The sequence below is a fragment of the Hyperoodon ampullatus genome, assembly GCF_949752795.1.
Source record: "Hyperoodon ampullatus genome assembly, chromosome: 3".
NCBI classification, from domain to species: domain Eukaryota; kingdom Metazoa; phylum Chordata; class Mammalia; order Artiodactyla; family Ziphiidae; genus Hyperoodon; species Hyperoodon ampullatus.
Window position 1 is genome coordinate 107485379 of NC_136916.1, and position 19124 is coordinate 107504502.

Below are 19124 nucleotides of genomic sequence, written 5' to 3' on the forward strand. Positions count from 1 at the left end.
AAGCTATATTAAGGAGTAGTTGGTCCAAAGTAAAGATACGTTTATTTCTTCTGCAATTCTGCTCATCCTGACATGTCAGACATCCTAATTATCTTCAGCCACCCACCACACTCAACCCAAAGGCTAATCTAGCATATGAACCCCTTGAGGGTTATTTATATGTGACCCTCATTTATAAATGACATTGGTCGTTTATGTATGAAACAATGCATGTTTGTCATAGCACTGTTATAAGATCATTTTCTTAATATCACGTCAGATATTTAATTTTCTTACAGAAACTCCATATGAATGAGAGTTTCATAGTAGACCTGATAGAGATTACACCTGAGGGGTCTGGAGGAAGAAGTGTTATGGTGAAGGAAACTGCAGTTTTGAGGATGCTGGGTCCCTGGTGGGGTAGGAGGAGGTCTTCTTACCGAGTGCTATTTGTCCCAACTAGTTATGGTGAAGTCCTGATTTTTATTTTCCTTGGAGTTAAGGAAACTTGATTTTTTTTTTTTCTAATTTTGTGATTTCTGACTTTCCAGTTGCAGTGTATTGTATCAGGAGATACTATGAAACCAGTCCAATCATTTGTATGTTTTTTGTAAAATCTGCTAACTATGGGTGCTTGCAGGATATTGTCTCAGGAAGGCCTGGACCAGTCCCTTTTTCTAAATCTAGGCAACCCACACCCATTGATAGAGTTAATTTGATTGGATTAAAATTTGAGTCCCATGCCATCTTGAATGAGCCATGTTCAGATGCTTCTGTATAGTGTTGCATTTCATCATGGAAATGTTAGGTCATTGAGAGGGAATAAATGTCAGTAGATATAGAAAAAATATGGCCTTTGGAATCTTGGTGATAAATGGACATCTTTTCATTTTCTTAAGGTTTCCTGTGTTGCCTGAGAAGTAGGAGTTATTTTTGTATGGAAGATTAAGGATTTGGCTGAATGCTTTGCTTTTTCACTGTACTGGGTCATAAGAACAGTCATTTCATTACATTTAACTCAGTTACCGTAGGCTTGGCATAAAACACAGTCATACATACACACACAAACACCTAAAAATACAAAGCCTGCAGAGCATTGTTCCAAAGTAAAATGAGATCTTTAAAAAATAAGCTAAAGGCTCAATAACTAATCAGTTTTCAAACAACTGCATTAATCCAGGAAAGAAGGCTTTTTATCCCTAATGTCCCCAAAGGACTTGCAATGTTCAACATTCTGTCGCCATCTTGCAGGCCTTTGCCTTGGAAGGTACTTCCACAGTATTACTCAACATGTTTGGAGAAAATTCAGGAAGAGGCTTATACATCAAAGTGCAGGAAAGCCAACTTAAGCTTTAGAATAAATACTCCAATCTCGTATCTTTTCATATTAGTTATTTGCTCTAATCCTTGCAAAGCAACCTCTAATAGTGAGGGGAGGGGCTGGGAAAAGAGGAGGAAGGGAAACTACTGGGTTTGAATATCTGATTGAAAACAAACAAAAATGAAAATTCCAACATCCTTAAAATGTGAATTGGAGTGTGCGAGTATGAAGAGGGAGAAGGGAAAAGTGTTCAAAATCTTTATAGTCTTCTTCTCATAAAAACATATCCCCCCCCGTGAGAATAATTTTTCACCAGGATTTACTGTAATTTCACTGGTGAGTTCTGATTACCATCCGGGAGAAATAGAAACTAAACCCTTGTCATTACACTCTCATGTTCGTGAGATAGAGAAACAAATAGTATCTACCACATAAATTGGATTTTTCTTTTTGGTACAGATTAAATTTGGTTACTATATGTAAACTGTTTAGAATAGTACCTGGTGCATTGTAAGTCTTGTAGAAGAGTTTGCTATTACGATCATTCTATCTAGTAATAATGGTAAGTAACATTTAACAGTCCCTTAATACAGGGTTTCTTAGCCACGGCACTACTGACGTTTGGGGATGGATAATTGTTTATTGTGAGGGCTGTCAGGTGCATGGCAGCATATTTAGCAGCGCCCCCGGCTTCTACCCTTTGGATGTCGGTGGTCCCTGTACCCCATCCAGTTGTAACAACCAAAGGAGTCTCCAAACTGCCAGATGTCCCTAGAGGAGCGAAGTCATGCTCATTTGGGAAACACTGACTTAATTTATCCCTGGCACTAAACCCGGTGCCTGATTTGTGTTACGCATTTAATAGGTACTATTTTCACCCCCATTTATAGATGCAGTGAAACGTTAGGTAATTGCCAGAGTCACACGGCCAAACATGCTAAGGCCAGGATTCACATTTTTCACTCTGACATTACCCACTACATTATAATGTGTGTGAAGCTCTTAGCAGAGCAAATTACAATAATTATTTATTATTATTTCCAAGGTAGTTTCTTTTTGTCATCTGGGATATTGGGGATGCAGTTAGTTGATTTCTAGAAAGAAAATACTTTTCATGCCCTGCCTCTTGTTACCATGAGATTCAACTAAAATACTGGTAAAATAATGATATGGATATATTAGAGTTCCTCCAGTTTCCTATTTATTTCAGCTGTCAAAATAATGTCTTTTCATCACAACAAACACTAATTGTGCATCTAAAGATATGAGACATTGCCCTACAAATATCTTTAAAAAACTGAGAAAGACTGGTTCTCCTGTGAGAATTTGTCTTTCCCCCATCTTTGTCTGTAACTAAGGAGCCTGCATGTTAGGATAGTGGGCCCCTGCCTCCTGGGAGCACCTGTCTCAGGCCAGGGCAGTGAGTCTGCCACCTGGGAATTTAAACCTTAGGATACCAGAGAGACTGTGTTCTCCCTTTTCTGGGGATGAAGGTGAGAGATAGAATCTTTGGGAGTTAGCGGTGGTAAGGCTTCCATCATGTGCAGAGAGGTGAGCTGCAGTGATAGATACCCTGATACACAGAGAGAAGCAAAGATGAGAGACAGAGTCTTGGAAGTCTTTAAATACCTGGCTTCTGTTGTTTCTGAGGCTGAGCTGCACTTCTGAGCCCCATGTATCTGGATTGTTTAGCCCATCCTTTGATACCTGTGCCAGTGAGGTTCTTTGGACTGCTAGAAAAAATAACCCGTCCTTTACAACCAAGAGACTCAATTAATATTGCACCTATGGTCAAGAAGCTTACAAGACTTGAGAGATATTTGGTGGCACAGATCATGGAGGCCTGTGCATGCCTACCACATTCAGGACCTTTCATGGAGATTTGATGACTCTTGAAGCATTACGAAGGCTGGATTGATGAGGTCTTATATTGAGAACTAGGAGACCTCTTGAGAGCTATGGCAGAAGTTCAGGGAGAAAGAAATGGGCTCTCAAAGTACAGATAAGATGAAGAAGAACTGAGATAAATCAGAGAAGAGCAGAAGATGTTGAATAAGAATCTCAAAGTACATAGTGTGATACAGGAATCAGAGAGTCAATGTTAATAACTGTGTTCCTTTGGGAACTTGGGGGTAACTTAGAACCCAGCAAATCCTAGCCTGGCTGTAAGTAACTAGAGAGGCTTTATTATCCTTGGTTAGACAGAGAGCCACAATGGAGATGAGCAATGCATTTATTCACTCAGCAAATATTTACTAAGAGCTTACCACCTGTGGATGCTTTTCTAGGTGCTTGGAAAGATTAGAGGACCACAAAGACAAAAATCTATGTCTCCTGGTCCTTCCATTCTAACAGGAGAGGTGGACAACATGTGCAGACTTGAAAGTGTCAGGGAATGAGGTTGGGGAAATTTGCAATTTAAAATCAGAGAGGGCCCTTTGAAAAGATAACATGTGTTTGTCTCAGAGATGCATTTTAAACCAAGACTTATGTAGACATCAGGAAACCTCTATCCTCAGCATAGAATTTACAATTTTCTCACAATTTCATCCTTCTCTAAACATAGCAGAACCACCCATTTTTATGTCTAAAAGGGAGAGAGATGCATGATGGGTACATATGGGATGTGTTAACTCACTACTGCAATCTTTGCCCTTAGTCCTGGAAGTTCTCCATCTTCTTCCTGTGGCTTCCTGCCAACTGTCATAAGCACGGAAGGTATTCATCTTTATCATCTGTCCTAGAACATGGGACTGCTCTCAGATTTAGGGTCAGTTGGTACACATATCCAGAATTATATAGATCCCACATAACTAGCAGGAGAAAGGGAAAAGGCATTAAAAGACAATGCTGTAACCCAGGCTCTCACCCAGTATGTTGGTTTAATACATGTAAAATGCAGGCAGGAGCTTAGATATTGCTGTAGACCAGTACTGCCTGATGGACCTCTCTACCATGATGGAAATGTTTCTATCTGTGCTGTGCAATATAGTAGCCACCATTCACAAGCAATTGAGAACTTGAAATATGATTAGAGTGACAAAGAAACTACACCTTAATTTAAGTAGCCACATGTGGCTAATGACTACTGGATTTGACCAGTAGCCTGGGCCCTTGATTTTTTACACAGAGTCCAGAATATCCTCTGAATCCTAACTGAAGCCACTGTAATATCATTAGCTATTCATTTTAAAATGAAAATTTCTAGAAGCTGAATTATACTTTTAGGCAAGGATCTCTCAGGAGAAATGGCTCTAAAGTTATCCTTCTGGATTGAGTGTCAAGAGAGAAATTGTGTCCCCCAATTTATGCAGCTGCTAGAAAAGGAGGCATGTTCAGCAGTTTTACTAACAGCAAAATTGCACTCTCTCCAGAACCCATTCCACAGAGCAAATAGGTTCTTGGTTCCACTTCTGGTGAGGCCAAGCTATGCCCCTTCTGGGGGGTCCTATTTAGAGAGTCACCAAGTGGGAGGGGTATATGTGGATGGCTGCAAAGCAGGATCTGTCTTTTTTCTTCTCCTGTTAAGCTGCCAAAGGCATCTCCCTGTGCTTACAATAGATTCCCCTACCTCCTCTCTCCTCTCTCCTCTTCCTTCAGGAGAGATAATTGGACTGTGTGATTTCCATTAAATGTAATGTAACATATGCAGATGAAACACAATAGCACAATGCATTAAGATAGAATCTCTTGGAAAAAAATGGTCTGGGTGTTTTTCCATTTGTTAAAATTAGCTAACAAATTATTTTTGTTTTGCACAATTAAATGCAAAGATTTCATTTACTCTTTTTAAAGCTTAGTTGCATTCCATACTCTTGTGAACAAATGATCTTGTTTTTATAAGAGAAACATTGCAATTATTTTGTTGTTGTTTTGCCATATATGTGTATATGTAATACCTCTGTGTATATATATTTGAAAAATATATACAGATATTCACATACTCACCAACAGACCACATAGTGGTGCTCTAAACCTGCCAAAATCACACAGAAGAGCTTTGCAATTGTTAGGTGAAAATGCAGTAAGCCTGATTGCAGTTAGAATTCTCTCTGAAATGGACTACTGATAAGTTTCCTTTAAAAATATGTCTTCCAGCATTCATCATTTTGCAAGATAGATCCTTTGTACACACTCTAAAGTGACGAGTTGAACAAACAGCACTAAAGGAGAAAAAGCCATTTGAGAAAGCCCTGTCTCATCCATAAACCTGAAATAACCATTTCTTTTTCCTTCCATAATTATCATATTATTAGGTTTTAATTAGGTTCATGCCACAGCTCAGTGGCTAGGTTAAGAATCACATGCTCTGGACAAAAGGCAAAATGAGTTCAACAGTATCTATTTCAGGCACCTTATTTAATCAGTCTCCTTGTCCCATCCCCAAACCTTTTGGTTGACAGTTGTATTTGGTCGGCTGTGAAACAGTTCAGAAGGTCAAGGTCAAAGTGTTCTAGTACCAACATATGCTATCAGCAACTAAACAGTTGGCTTTATTCTTTGAAGATGTTTGGGTTTTACCAGTTAGATGGAGGAAACAGGAACAGTGAATTCTGTAACATAGCACACATGTAAAAGTGCAGTGTGATAAAAACAACACTGTTTTTTCAGCCAGACTGAATTGTGCTGGGAACTACTGTATGTTCAAAGCCAATTGGCTTTTCTTTCATGACTGGCCTTAGCTATGACACTACATCCCTGCAGGGCACTATAATTCACATATAATTTAATTTTGTTTAGAATCGTGGGAATGTATGACTGGGGATGACTAGAGTAAACACTCTCTTTGCTTTCTTCTGGTGATTCAGGAAAAGTGTGGAAATTGTACTTCAGTAGGCATTTAGAAAAGATTTTGTCTTATATTTAGGTTATTTACAAATCAGATGGTCTATGTATCAGTTGTCTATTGTCATGTTAAGGCTGTGTAACAAATAACAACAAAACCTGGTGGCTTAAACAGTAAGCATTTCTTTTTTTTTTTATTATTAGTTTCTGCTTTATAACAAAGTGAATCAGTCATACATATACATCTGTTCCCACATCCCTTCCCTCTTGTGTCTCCCTCCCTCCCACCCTCCCTATCCCACCCCTCCATGCGGTCACAAAGCACTGAGCTGATCTCCCTGTGCTATGCGGCCGCTTCCCACTATCTATCTACCTTACGTTTGGTAACAGTAAGCATTTCTTTATCTCATGAATATGCAGGTCTGCTGGGTGGGTCCTCTGGTTTCAGGTTTAACTAATCTCAGTTGGGCTCCTTCCTGTGACTCCTTCCTAGATGCAAGTCACCTGGGTGCACGCTGTTTAGGATGGGACAGCTGAGATCTCCTCCACATGGACTCACATCTTCCAGTAGGCTGGTCCAGCCTTGTCCTCCTGGCAGGAGCTGGGTTCCTAGAGAGGGGGAGAGCAGAACTATCCTAGGCCCCTGGAGACGTTTGTTCAGAGCTTGCACATTGTCACTTCTGCCACATTCTGTTCACCAGAACAAGTCACAAGGCAGCCCAGATTCAAGGGATGGGAAATAGACTTCACCTCTTGATGGAAGGAGAATCAGAGCCATTCATTCAGGAGAATCATTCATTTTTGTGATGAATCTACCATAATATGTGTGTTTTTACAAAGGTAATAGAACTGAACTCTAAAAATATATTAGTGGCAAGCTTGTGAGAAGTCTAACTTAGTTTGAGATTTAAACCCTGCCCACTGCTATCAGAGCATGTGGGATACGTAAGAAATAAAGATGAGTAATCTAAAGGAAAACAATCATAAAACTTCACTTGTTTATGACATTGATCACCTCAATTATTGAACTAGAGCAATGTTTGTCCATCTTATGGAAAAGACTGAATGAACTTTTTGGCCATCCCAATACATTGTATTTCATACCATTCACAGGCTAGCTCAGAACTCCAGTGAAACCAGAGTGTTGTCCATTGAAGGTAAGAATCTATAATACATGATCAATTAAACCTGTATAGTCATAATAATGGCTATTTCTTTGTGACTTGGACAACATACAAACAGAAAACCATTAAGCTAGAATATTTACAATGAGATCCTTCCTGAAGAAATTTTTAGAATCCTCTTGCATCAAGCTTTATGTAACACAGAGATTCACATCATAACCCTCGTTAGCCTGTGTGGCAGGTGTTAGTCATGTTTACCAGTGGATAGAGTTCATTATTGTATTCATTTCCCTTCTGTTCTGAACATAAAACCATTCAAATTGCAACACAGGAGCAAAAAACAAAGCAGACAGTCATTGACGTCTCCAGCAAATCTTTGTTCTTGTTATTAGATCACAATTCTTCATATACAAGCTGCTGGAGGCTGGTGGGTACATGTGTGAGCTTTTACTTTATTGATGTAATTGTGGGATGTCTAAAATGAAGACAAAGGCTGGGATGATCCCTTTGGTCATTGGTTTTCAAAATTGGTGCACATTAGAATCATTGGAGAATCTTTTAAAATACTATCTTTTCCTCACCCAAGGTAAACTCAATCTGAATCTCTGGTGAGGAGGGCCCAGGCATCAGTATTTTTAACAATTTCCCGGGTGATTCTAATGTTTAGCTAAGGTTGAGAACCACACTTTAAGTGAATGATCAAAGGATGCGGTGTTAATTTGATTCAAGATTCAAGTCTACTCATGTACCCATTGCTTTATTCTTGTCCTTTATTTGTCTGTAAATGCACAGTGTTGCTTGAACATCTATATTAAAAGTTAAAAACTAAATCAATTGTCTTTATATATATACAATTGATTATTTTTATCTGGATCCTTAGGTCTTTGGAGACAGATGTCTAAGTATATCTAGTGTCTCTGGCAACTTATGAGTTCTTATTGGGAAGAATTAGGAAGATTTGCTGACAACCTCCTTTCAAGCATAAGTAAAATCCTAAGTTATGATTTTGACTACATAGACCTAGTCTGTTAGGCCTGAAGGTAGTGCAAGTTCTCCCTTATTACTACTCAACAATCCTGAGGAAAGATGAGAAAAACACACCCAACATCAAAATCTTCTTTCTCAGCAGCCTAAGACCAAAGATGAAAAAAGACCAGAAAGCTGGAGGAAAAGTTTACCCTTCTTTTCTTTGTTTTATTATTAAAAGTTTACTTTGAGTCTCCTTTCTGTCTCAATCTACATGGAATGAAAGAAGGAAAAATGGGTCAGTAGAGGTTTCATTGTCATTGTACAAAGTTATGAGAGAGAAAACTGTGCTTAACCACAGGACAGCTCCCTGAGCTGGAAAGATGCGTGGTCTTTTCCCTTCCAAGTAGCTGGGGATAGACTAAAATCCACTGTTCAGGTATGGTATTGAATGAACCAGACAGTGTTTTTTTGCAGCCTCATTGTCTAACAGATTTATTCACCAGACACTTAGGTGTCATAAACAGGGACTATCCGAGGATTGCTGCTCCTTTTCAACCACTGGTCATTTCTGACTTGTTCAATATATGATGCATATCAATGGAAATGGTAGTTAATAGAACATTTATTGTGTGCCCTGGACTAGGACTGTGCCAGGTACTTTTTTTTTTTTTTTTTGGTACTTTTTCATAAAGTATCTTATTTAATTCTTACAGCAGTCCTGTAAAATAGGTACTGTTATTATCCACCTTTTGGAGATACTGAAATGAACAATTAAGTTCAAATGACTCTCCCAAGGTTATTTAACAACTCATCTATCTGGTGAGTATGTTGGGTAACTGAATCTGTATTATTTAAAACCATTATATAGTGTATCAGGTATGCAAATAGAAAGTTGATTCTGTCTAAAATCCAAGAAAACTTGGGCTGGTGTTGTGACTTCTTTAACATGTATTATGGCAGTGAATGAGTTATAGATACACTCATAAACACACACACACAATTACGCCACAGTTCCGTATCCTTATAGATACACAGACACACACACACACAATTATGCCACTACTTCCTTCCCTATGACCAGAAAAGTTAAGTGAAATTGCATTTTTATACACTGTCACCTCTCCATTATCTTTGTTCTCTCCAACATCAAACTGTATCTTTTTGTCAGGTGAGTTCTGTTCCTTCTGCTGTCTTTGCCTTCCAGAACTGAGAGGATTGAGAAAAGTTGCTTTAAATATATGCTGTAAAACTTCAAAGTCTATTTCCAGACTTATAAACATTGAAGAAGTTTGGGTAATTAATTTGGTTTGGTATCTTCTTTTTCTCTTTAAGCAAAACTGGTCTCCCGTGAGATGCTCTTTCTCCATTTCCCCCCTAGTTCCAATACAGTGAGGAATTCCTTTTAGTGAATTATACTTTTTCTCAATTCTAAGAGAGGCTCTTGTTTCTGGATCCCCTGTGGTTTCACTTAGGCCAGGTTGGATAGCCCACCATGCTAAGTTGAACTTTCTGGAACAGAATTCGCTCAATAAGCTGTCATCTCTCTGAAACTTTGGATGTGTTTTCAAAACAGCAAATGTGTATTTTGGGAGCCAATTTTTGAAAGGTCAAAACATTGCATTTTCAAAATCTGGACTAGATTTTTATTTCCACACACTTGTTCTGGCACATTTAGCTATCTGTAAGGGTAGGCAAAGAGGTTAGCCATCTCTCATTAAATTGCGTATATATATATGTATATGTGTACATATATATACACGTATATGTGTACATATATATTCACATATATGTATATATGCCAAGATTTGTCTAGAATATAGAACATAAACATTTTAGAAGGAAAAATATCAAACAGAATTGTGCAATAGCCAATCTATTGGATATGTACAGTTGGAATTTATTTACAGTTGGAATACAACTAGGCTCTGCTAGTGAGAAGTCGTTGGTACACATAGCTTGGTGGGGCAGGAGCTAAGGTTGTTACCTATGAACAGCTGTTGGGTTGACTGCATATCATGCCAAGTTTGGTTTTCTTCAACAATCAGAATGTAGTTACTATATTGTACTGTAAGCTACTTTAACTTGACTGCACTAAGATCTATTAAAGAAAATGATTACATCAACATGCATTATTTGGTACAACAGAAATGAAGCTACTGTATTAGAACGTTTTCTTACAATCAGTGTTTCTCAATTTGCCTCGACATTTACTTTCAATAAGTGTCTAGCTTTACCTTGGCATTTATCTAGCAACAGCGAACTATTATTTTATGACAGTGTTCCAGCCCAATGACATTATCTCTCATATGGATATTTTGAAAAATACATGCGGTAATGAGAAGCATATTAGGAAGAGGCAAAAGTAAAGGAAATAGCTAGGTAAATGATAGTATTATTAAGATTCATATTCAGTAAGATAAAAACAAAGTAAAAGCATGAAATGTATTTTGAAATTTATACCGATAACTTTGCCCAAATGACCCCCAATACCTCTTATTTAGGTCAAATACTTTCTTGTATTTCTCCTTCCTTCTATATTTCTCTTGTCTGCCAACAATGAGAGCTGTGGGAGTTTTGATTAAAATCCTTAAACATTTTATGATGAAATCCTGAGAATTTATACTTCATCTCATACTAGGTACATTGTACAAGAGTATATACATGTATAACTATTTATTTATTCTCGGGGAAAGGACCAAAAGCTGGCTCATTTCAAATATGCAAATCTGTAATAGCTTCAAGGGTCAGTCAACTGGAAAGAAGATTCTAGCCTTTGCTCATGGATGGTGGCATCTAGAGGGTATTAATAGTAGGGTTACCTTTGCTTATTCCATCCCTCTGGCCAATTTTGTCTTTAAAAAAAAATCTATTTTCTTATATTTTTCTGTTTTTTTGAGAGTGATAGTTTTCCTTTATCATAAACAAAGCACATACACCGTAGATTCTGAAGAGATGTAGGTTCTAATCCACATTCTACTACTCCTGCTAATCACCTATGGAATTTTTGGACAAGGCACTGCAAATATTTGGGTTTGATTTTCCTCATCTATCAAATGGAGAACCCTAGTCTACTTGATACCTTAAGTCTTTCCAGTGTTATCACGCTATTAAAACATCATCAAAACAACAAAATTATAGTAAGTCAAAAACACCAACATTCTGGTAACCTAAATTGTTGTTTGCATGACCTTCCTTGAATTCTATTAGTTTTCAAAATATAAATCTGTGCATTTACTCATTCAATCCTACTGCTGGAGTCAGACCAAAGTATTGTTGCTCCCTCCCCAAGTTTTCACTTTCTATCTCCCATGTAAGTGAACTATCTGTATAGGGCATTGTTTTCCTCCGAGGGTCATACCCCAGGTTTTGGTGGTCAGGTTGCTGTGTTCTGTATCTTGTGAATTTGGCAGCTGGGTGTGTCTCCTCCTGAGCAGTAATAATGCTTTATCGTAGATAAGTGGCACTCCATGTTTGAGGAAGAGAATCAAGGCCAGGATTTTTTTTTTTTTTTTTTTTTTGCGGTACGCGGGCCTCTCACTGTTGTAGACTCTCCCGTTGCGGAGCACAAGCTCCAGACGCGCAGGCTCAGCGGCCATGGCTCACGGGCCCAGCCACTCCGCAGCATGTGGGATCTTCCCGGACCAGGGCACGAACCCGTGTCCCCTGCATCAGCAGGCGGACTCTCAACCACTGCGCCACCAGGGAAGCCCCAAGGCCAGGATTTTTGAGACCTTCTCATTTTTCATGCAGATGCTTGATCATTGATCTTGGCTGAGATAATCTGCCAAGTTGAAATAACACTGCAGGTAATATTGATGGGGCTATGATATGATTAATATCACCCGAAGTATCATCATAAAGTAAAGAGAAAGAAGCATGCTGAGTTAAGTCAAACTTTTCATATGTATTCCCTTTAGAATACACTTTGAACCTTGGGCTTTTTTTTTTTTTTTTTTTTATTAGAGAGGAATCTTTTACCAGATGACTTGACCATGACTCATTAAGAAACTTTGGAGGAAATATTACTTGAGTCAGTGGAAATAATATGAATAGAAGTCTTGTTTTTTTTGAAGGGAGGTATTCTGTTAAATGAGAAGCACTTCCTAGAAGGATCCCCTTTTTTAGAATTAAAAAAACCCATTCTTAAGTAATAAAGATAACTTAAGCAGGGTAAATAGAATCAATTAATTCTCCTTTTATTAAGGCAAAATAATGCATCATTCTACTCTCCTGTCTCTGAGCATCTAATTCCATTGTATTTTTGTTATCAAACACATTTATTGAATTGTATATCTTTATAGTTTCACAATTTATCTCAAGATAAAAACAATTGGAATATATTAATTAGAGAGAGACCAAAGTAGTGTTTAATTGTAAAAGAAAACTGAATTTACCCTGATTTCAAATCTCCTATTTGCTTTATAATCACCAACAGAACAATTCTGTAAAATCATTCTGTGGCTAATGACTTTGGGGGAAGTGTAAGGTGAATCACCTAATAGCCTCATTAGCTCAAATCACTGGTTAAAGCTACCCCATGTTCAGATCCTAAGGCTTTCAGTACCTTACACACTAATCTTAAAAGTCATAGTTTCCCATAAGTCCCCAAATATGGTTTTAAATTTGATTCAGTTCATTTCTTTTAGAGAGCTTGTTAACCATAGTCAAGTCAAGAATTAACCATAGTCAAATCAAAAACTATCTCTTTTTTTGGGCTTCCCTAGTGGCGCAGTGGTTGAGAGTCCACCTGCTGATGCAGGGGACACGGGTTCGTGCCCCGGTCCGGGAAGATCCCACATGCCATGGAGCGGCTGTGCCCGTGAGCCATGGCCACTGAGCCTGAGCTTCTGGAGCCTGTGCTCCGCAGCGGGAGAGGCCACAGCAGTGAGGAGCCTGTGTACTGCAAAAAAAAAAAAGAATTATCTCTTTTGGATTGAGCAATGTTATTAAGATCAAAGGAAAAAACTAGTCATAACTCATCATATTGACCCACAAACTAATCCATGATGTGTGATATCATCCAGCATCTAAAGCTGTTGAGAGAAGAGCACAGGCAACCTGCTGGTAAGCAATTTGGTTCTATCTGACTCAATTTGGCAAATATTTATTTTAAGTATTTTCAGGGCTGTAAGAGATAGAAAGATATATAAATTCTAGAACCTATCCTCTAAGAATCTGTAATCAATTTGAAGGGATATTATCAGTATATGTGTGTATTTATATATATATGTATATATATATATATAATGATAATTCAAAGTAAAAATATAAATGCTATAAGAGTGGTAAAATATGAAACAAGAGTTCTAAGGAAGGAATAATGCCTTTAAGTTGGATGGGTCAGAAAAATTTCAGGTACTAATAGGATATGATAGGCAGAAGTGGGGGAATAACACTAGCAATGGCAAAAGTGGTGTGGATCGAATGTAGGGAGCAGGTTGTAATTCCACTTTGGCAATCATCTAGAGCAGGGGTCGGCAAACATTGTCCATAAAGGGCCAGATAGTAAATGTTTTGGGATTTGTGGGGCATATGATCTCTGTCATCACTACTCAAGTCTGCCTGTGTGACATGAAAGCAGCCGTAGACAATACATAGAGATTAAGAGTGTACATGTTAGTAGTAGACATAGACAGTAGTATAGAAGGCTAAGTTTGGAGCTAACAATACATAAGTGAATGAGTTTGGCTGTGTTTCAATAAACTTGATTTATTAAAACTTGATTTACAAAAGTTTCAATAAAACTTGATTTACAAAAGTGGTGGTCTGGATTTGGCCTGTGGAGTGGGCTGTATGTAGTTGGTCTTTGCCTATTTTAGAGGCTTAAACTATGTGGCAGTGGGAGATAAAATAATATGACCCATATTGCTAAGCCATATTGCTTAAATCTCCTGGTGAGGAATTTGTGCCTAAGTCAGTGGTAAATAGAGAACCCTTGTTAGTTACAGAGTAAGCAGAATAAAACAAACACAAACAAAAAGCTAACATTTATTTCATGCTAATTATATACTAGGTACTGTGATATGTACTCCCTAAAGATGGAATTTGAGACAAAGTTGACTGGCTAGTGGGGGGATTTTCCTTGAGTTAAGGCATCCTTCTAAAGACCGCTTATATCAGAACATGAGCAAAAGCCTTATATGCTGGTACTAAAGACTATTTCTAAATCTGCCCAGAGAACCTTGTAACTCATTAACACAAAACAAATCAGTTAAATGAGCATTTGTGATATTCCTACTGTGTGCCAGATAATGGGCTGAATGCTGTGTATGCAGAGATGAATAAAGCATTAGTCCATGCTTCCATGGAGCTCACAGTCTAGTAGAGTATAAAGATATGTAAATAAATTATTATAGTTCTAATGGACATATAGCAGGATGTATAATCTAAAACTGTACTAATTATAAGTGAGCGATTCTATTTAAGGTGGTCAAGAAAAACATCACAGAAGAAGTAATATGTAAGATGGGTGTTGAAGAATATTTAAGCATATGTCTCCAGAGAAAAAATGAGACTATTCCAGGAGAGGGTACAAAACCACCAAGGTGTTAAAGCAGATTAAACGTGGCTACTAGTTCACTGCATGTCTTAATTTAATGTAAATAATTTTAACTAGGCATAAAATTATTAACTAGGTAATGAAAGGCAAGAAAATAAAAAGAACAATAACTTATTACAGAGGTAGTAATCACAGCAACCAAGGCTAGGGGAACAATGGGAAGAAATTGGAATGACTAAAACCTAGAAGTCTGGAGAAGAAGCTGTGTGGGACTGGGGCTCAGACATCTGAGGAAGGGGAGCTAGGTGCCTGGTACTGGTGTCTCTGAGGGGCCCCCTATGAGGCTGGTTCTGTAAATGATAGAAAAATTGCAAACAGAATTCAGTTGCTTATATGGGAAGAAACGGCTACTTCTGGGCCAAAGAAACGTTACTAGGATAATGTTCACAGTAACAGGAAGTAAACAGGAAGCACACAGGAAACAGGAAGGAATTATTCCTTTTTTCCTTCTCTAGTCTTGCAGCCTCCATCTCTCAAAAATAGGGAGATGCTAGCAATGCAGAAATGCTATTTGCAGAGCCGCAGCCTCAGCATCACAAAGCCAAGTATAGAGAAGGGCGGGTCTGGAGCTGAGAGACAAAAGTGTAGTAACTGGCACTTTCAGTATATCTAGCATATAAGGTATGTATTTGAAAATTAGGCAGGATATGTAGTTTCATACCAAGTGAGGGGTCTGTTCTGTGTTCTGTAGTCAATGTAAGCCACCCAACAATGGATGGAAGAATTAGTATACAGCATCCTTCCTGGTTTTAGAGCACAGTGTATTCTCAGTCCTGGCAAAAGCTTGCTTAGTGTTGCTTAGTGTTGTCTTCAGAATGGTTTGGTAATGGTAACGAATGTTCTGTATGTTCTTAAACAGTTACCACTAATAAGTGGTGCCAATGCTTGGCCTAACAATGGCTTACGCATATGTTTTGGAGCTATTAGTGACTATTAGTGACTATTGTATTAAATTTGTTTTTACTAAGGGAGATCCACTGCTGACTCAGTGGAGTATATATGTGTGTGTGTGTATACAGCTTATTCCAATTCAGCCTTTGTTCTTCTATGTATAAATTGAAGCTATTTTTAGTTTATCTGTTTTAGAAAATTGAGCTGAGCATTCTCTGTGCAGGGTGCTAAATGCTCAGGTTAGGCTGTGGATTCTCTAGACCAGGCAGATGAATTATAAGAACAAAGGAAAGGAGAGGTGAGAAAGTCACGGGCAGGAGAGCTGGGCATATCAGAGATGTGTGGTCAGTAAGTGCCCAAAAGGATGAACACCTTTGTTTGTCTTCTCTGGAAATGTTATGCTGCTGGACCAAGAAAGACTGAGACATTGAAAAGTGTTCAGAATTGAGCAGAGATATGCTGGACCAAGAAAGACTAAAAAAGACTTAAAAGAGTAAAGAGTGAGGAGTGGGGGATTTCAAGGGGAACTGTTCTACTTAATTCAGTGGATAGGGATAAATCCCATTCTCACTCATTAACTTGAGTTTTTAATACCTTAAGGTCTTCATATAATTTTAATAGGGGCATTTAAAATGTGATGGGCTAGAGGAAGATTGAAACTAATAAGTAAATTCAGAATTGTTAACATAGACATACTGATGGGCTTCCTTAGTCTCAAATGTTTGCCTTATTCTTTTCTGTGACAAATCTTTAAAAATAATTATTAATGCTTCCAAATAATTTTAAAAGAACTAAAAAACTGAAGCAAAATTATTGCTTCAGTATAGAATATTTTTCTATGCCTAGTGTGTCATCATTTAATGGACTTGATATTAATAAATTATTGCAATAGAATCTAATAACAGTGGATTCTTATGTGACAGAAACAAATTTTCATTGAAAGTGAGAACATATATTATGATCAGAGACAGGCGGCTTGAATTGAAGATTACCATTCCATTAAAATAAAAAATAATGAAAATTATACTAGAAAAGAAAAATATGTCAGGTGGAAGCATGCTATAAAGTATAGATTGTCAAAAAAATTTTCGATTAACTCTTCATGTGACTATGGATTTAGTATGTCAACATTTACCCCTAAAAAATGCATTATGTCTTGTTAGGCGATCTGTCTTGGAATTACAAGTAATTTGGCTTGCTTTGGTTTGAAGTCTTTGATAATAAGCCATAGATTTCTTATAGACCAATAAATACCCCAAACTACAAACCCTCATTAAAATACACAGGTAATAACTACAATATTAAGCTATATATATATAGTATGAGAGGTGAGTGGATAAGAGACACCACTAGCCTCTGGAATTTAGTAAACTTATAAGAAGCAGTATAGCTGGGACCTAGGAGGCATTTGTCCATAACGTTTGTACCCTCTGTGAGAGACAGACCCAAAGCCAGGTGGGATAGTGAAGCAGAAGCTTCCAGGAAATTCCAGGAAGCTCTGGGCGAGGACTGGAACATCTGTGATGCGGTGGGTCTGCATCTCCATGGGGGCTTCACAGCTGTTTCAGTGCAAGCATTCCCATTCCTGATGCTCTTCCCTTGGTTCTGTGGTCTGAAGGTTTGTGTCCCTCTCCCAAGTTCATATGTTGAAATCCCAATGCCCAATATGATGGTATGAGGAGGTAGGGCTTTGAGAGGTGCTTAGGTCATGAGGGTAGGACTCTCCTGAATAGGATTAGTGACCTTATAAAAGAGGCCTCACAGAGTTCCCTCACCCATTCCACCATGTGAGGATACAATGAGAAGTCTATAGTCTGGAAGAGGGTCCTCCTTGGACCCTGTTGGCATTCTGATCTCGGACTTCCAGCCTCCAGAACTGTGAGAAATAAATTTCTATTGTTTATAAGCTGCCCAATCTGTGGTGTACTTTTATAGTAGCCCCAATGGACTAAGACAGTCGGGTTTACTGCTGTATAGAGGCAGAATTATTCACCTACCATGAAAAGCAAGACTGGTTAAATAGTTGATGAGCCCAGTGCAAAATGAAAGTGGGGAACCCTTGCTCAAAAACGATTAAGGATTTGAAGATGATGACCACAGAGCATTAAAACAGTCATGGGGGCATTCTAAGTATGGAAATCTGTGAAACTGCACTGGTCACACGCCCATGAAGCCAGCCCTACTGGGGATGGAGTTAGGATTTGTTCTTTCATTTCATTAATTCACTCATTTTGCTAGCATATACTTAGCATCTACTATTTTGTGGCTTTGCGATCAGTGCTAGGGGTACGGCAGGGAACAAAACAGACAAGTGCTCTGTTCTTAGGAGATTTGTGTTTTGTGTATGTGGTTGTAGATATTGGGAAGATTTGGCAATGGAGTTCTGGTCTGTCTCTAAACATTTCCAAATCATCTTTCAGAAGTCTTGAGATTAACAGAGTCAACATAGGGTCAACAACTTGTGGCATTATTTTGTATGTAAATAATATTGTCTGCTACAGCATTTATTCCTCTATGGTCATTGTAGAAGTCTGTCATCCTAGCAAAAGAGAAATTCTAAACGCTTTCTAGTCTCTTGAGCCCATCTACCTTTACTTACTGACACATTTGATGTCCGATCATAGGTTCCTTTCTTTCATCTGGAATCTCTTCTGCAGACTAGAATCAGAAATAGAACACATTCATTTGAGTTTGAGTTCTCAGGTCCCTAGAAATATTAACATAATTGATCAATCAACAGGGATTTCTGAGCACCTGTTCTTTGTCTGGCAGAGGACGAGATCAGAACAACAGAAAGGGTAACACTCACTCATGTTGTAAGTAAGGGCAGTAATACCCTTATTGAGTATTGACCCTGTGCCATGCTTGGTCATAAATATTGTCACCTACATTCACATATTCAATCTTCAATCCAGTGAGAGGGTTGGTATTACTAACGATCAGAGAGAAAAATAACTTCTCAAGTTAAGACAACTAACAAGTGTCAAAGTGGCATATACCTAAGTGTTAAGTGGAGCATCTTTTTGAACTAGCTTAATTGGGAAAATCTTCATGTATGAGGTGCCACTGGCATGGAAGGATGTGTCCTTCCCTTGCCCCCTTGTCTGAGAACTGCCTACACCCCTCCCCAGTCCCAATGTGTGGGACCATGTTTGTGGTAGGAGATTCCATGTGCCTTCCATGACCTTAGTTGCTTGAACTAAATGTTATACCTGGATCCATTAGTTGCTCTCTTGGGAGCCTAAAATCTGGACTCAATTTAATTATCCTTTGTTCTCTGGGAAGTAATGTAAATAAGGCCTAGGACTTTCTTGTTTGCTTTTGCGCATTGGGAAGCAGAAAAGTCAGTCTGAGGTAAGAACAGAGAAGAAGGGGAGAGTTAGAGCCTTGTTAAGACAGAAAGGAAGAGGGAAGGCGAGAAAGAGCAAGACAGAGACAGGCACACAAACACACAGAGACACACAGGAAAGCGTAGAAAAGACAGAGGTACATGTAG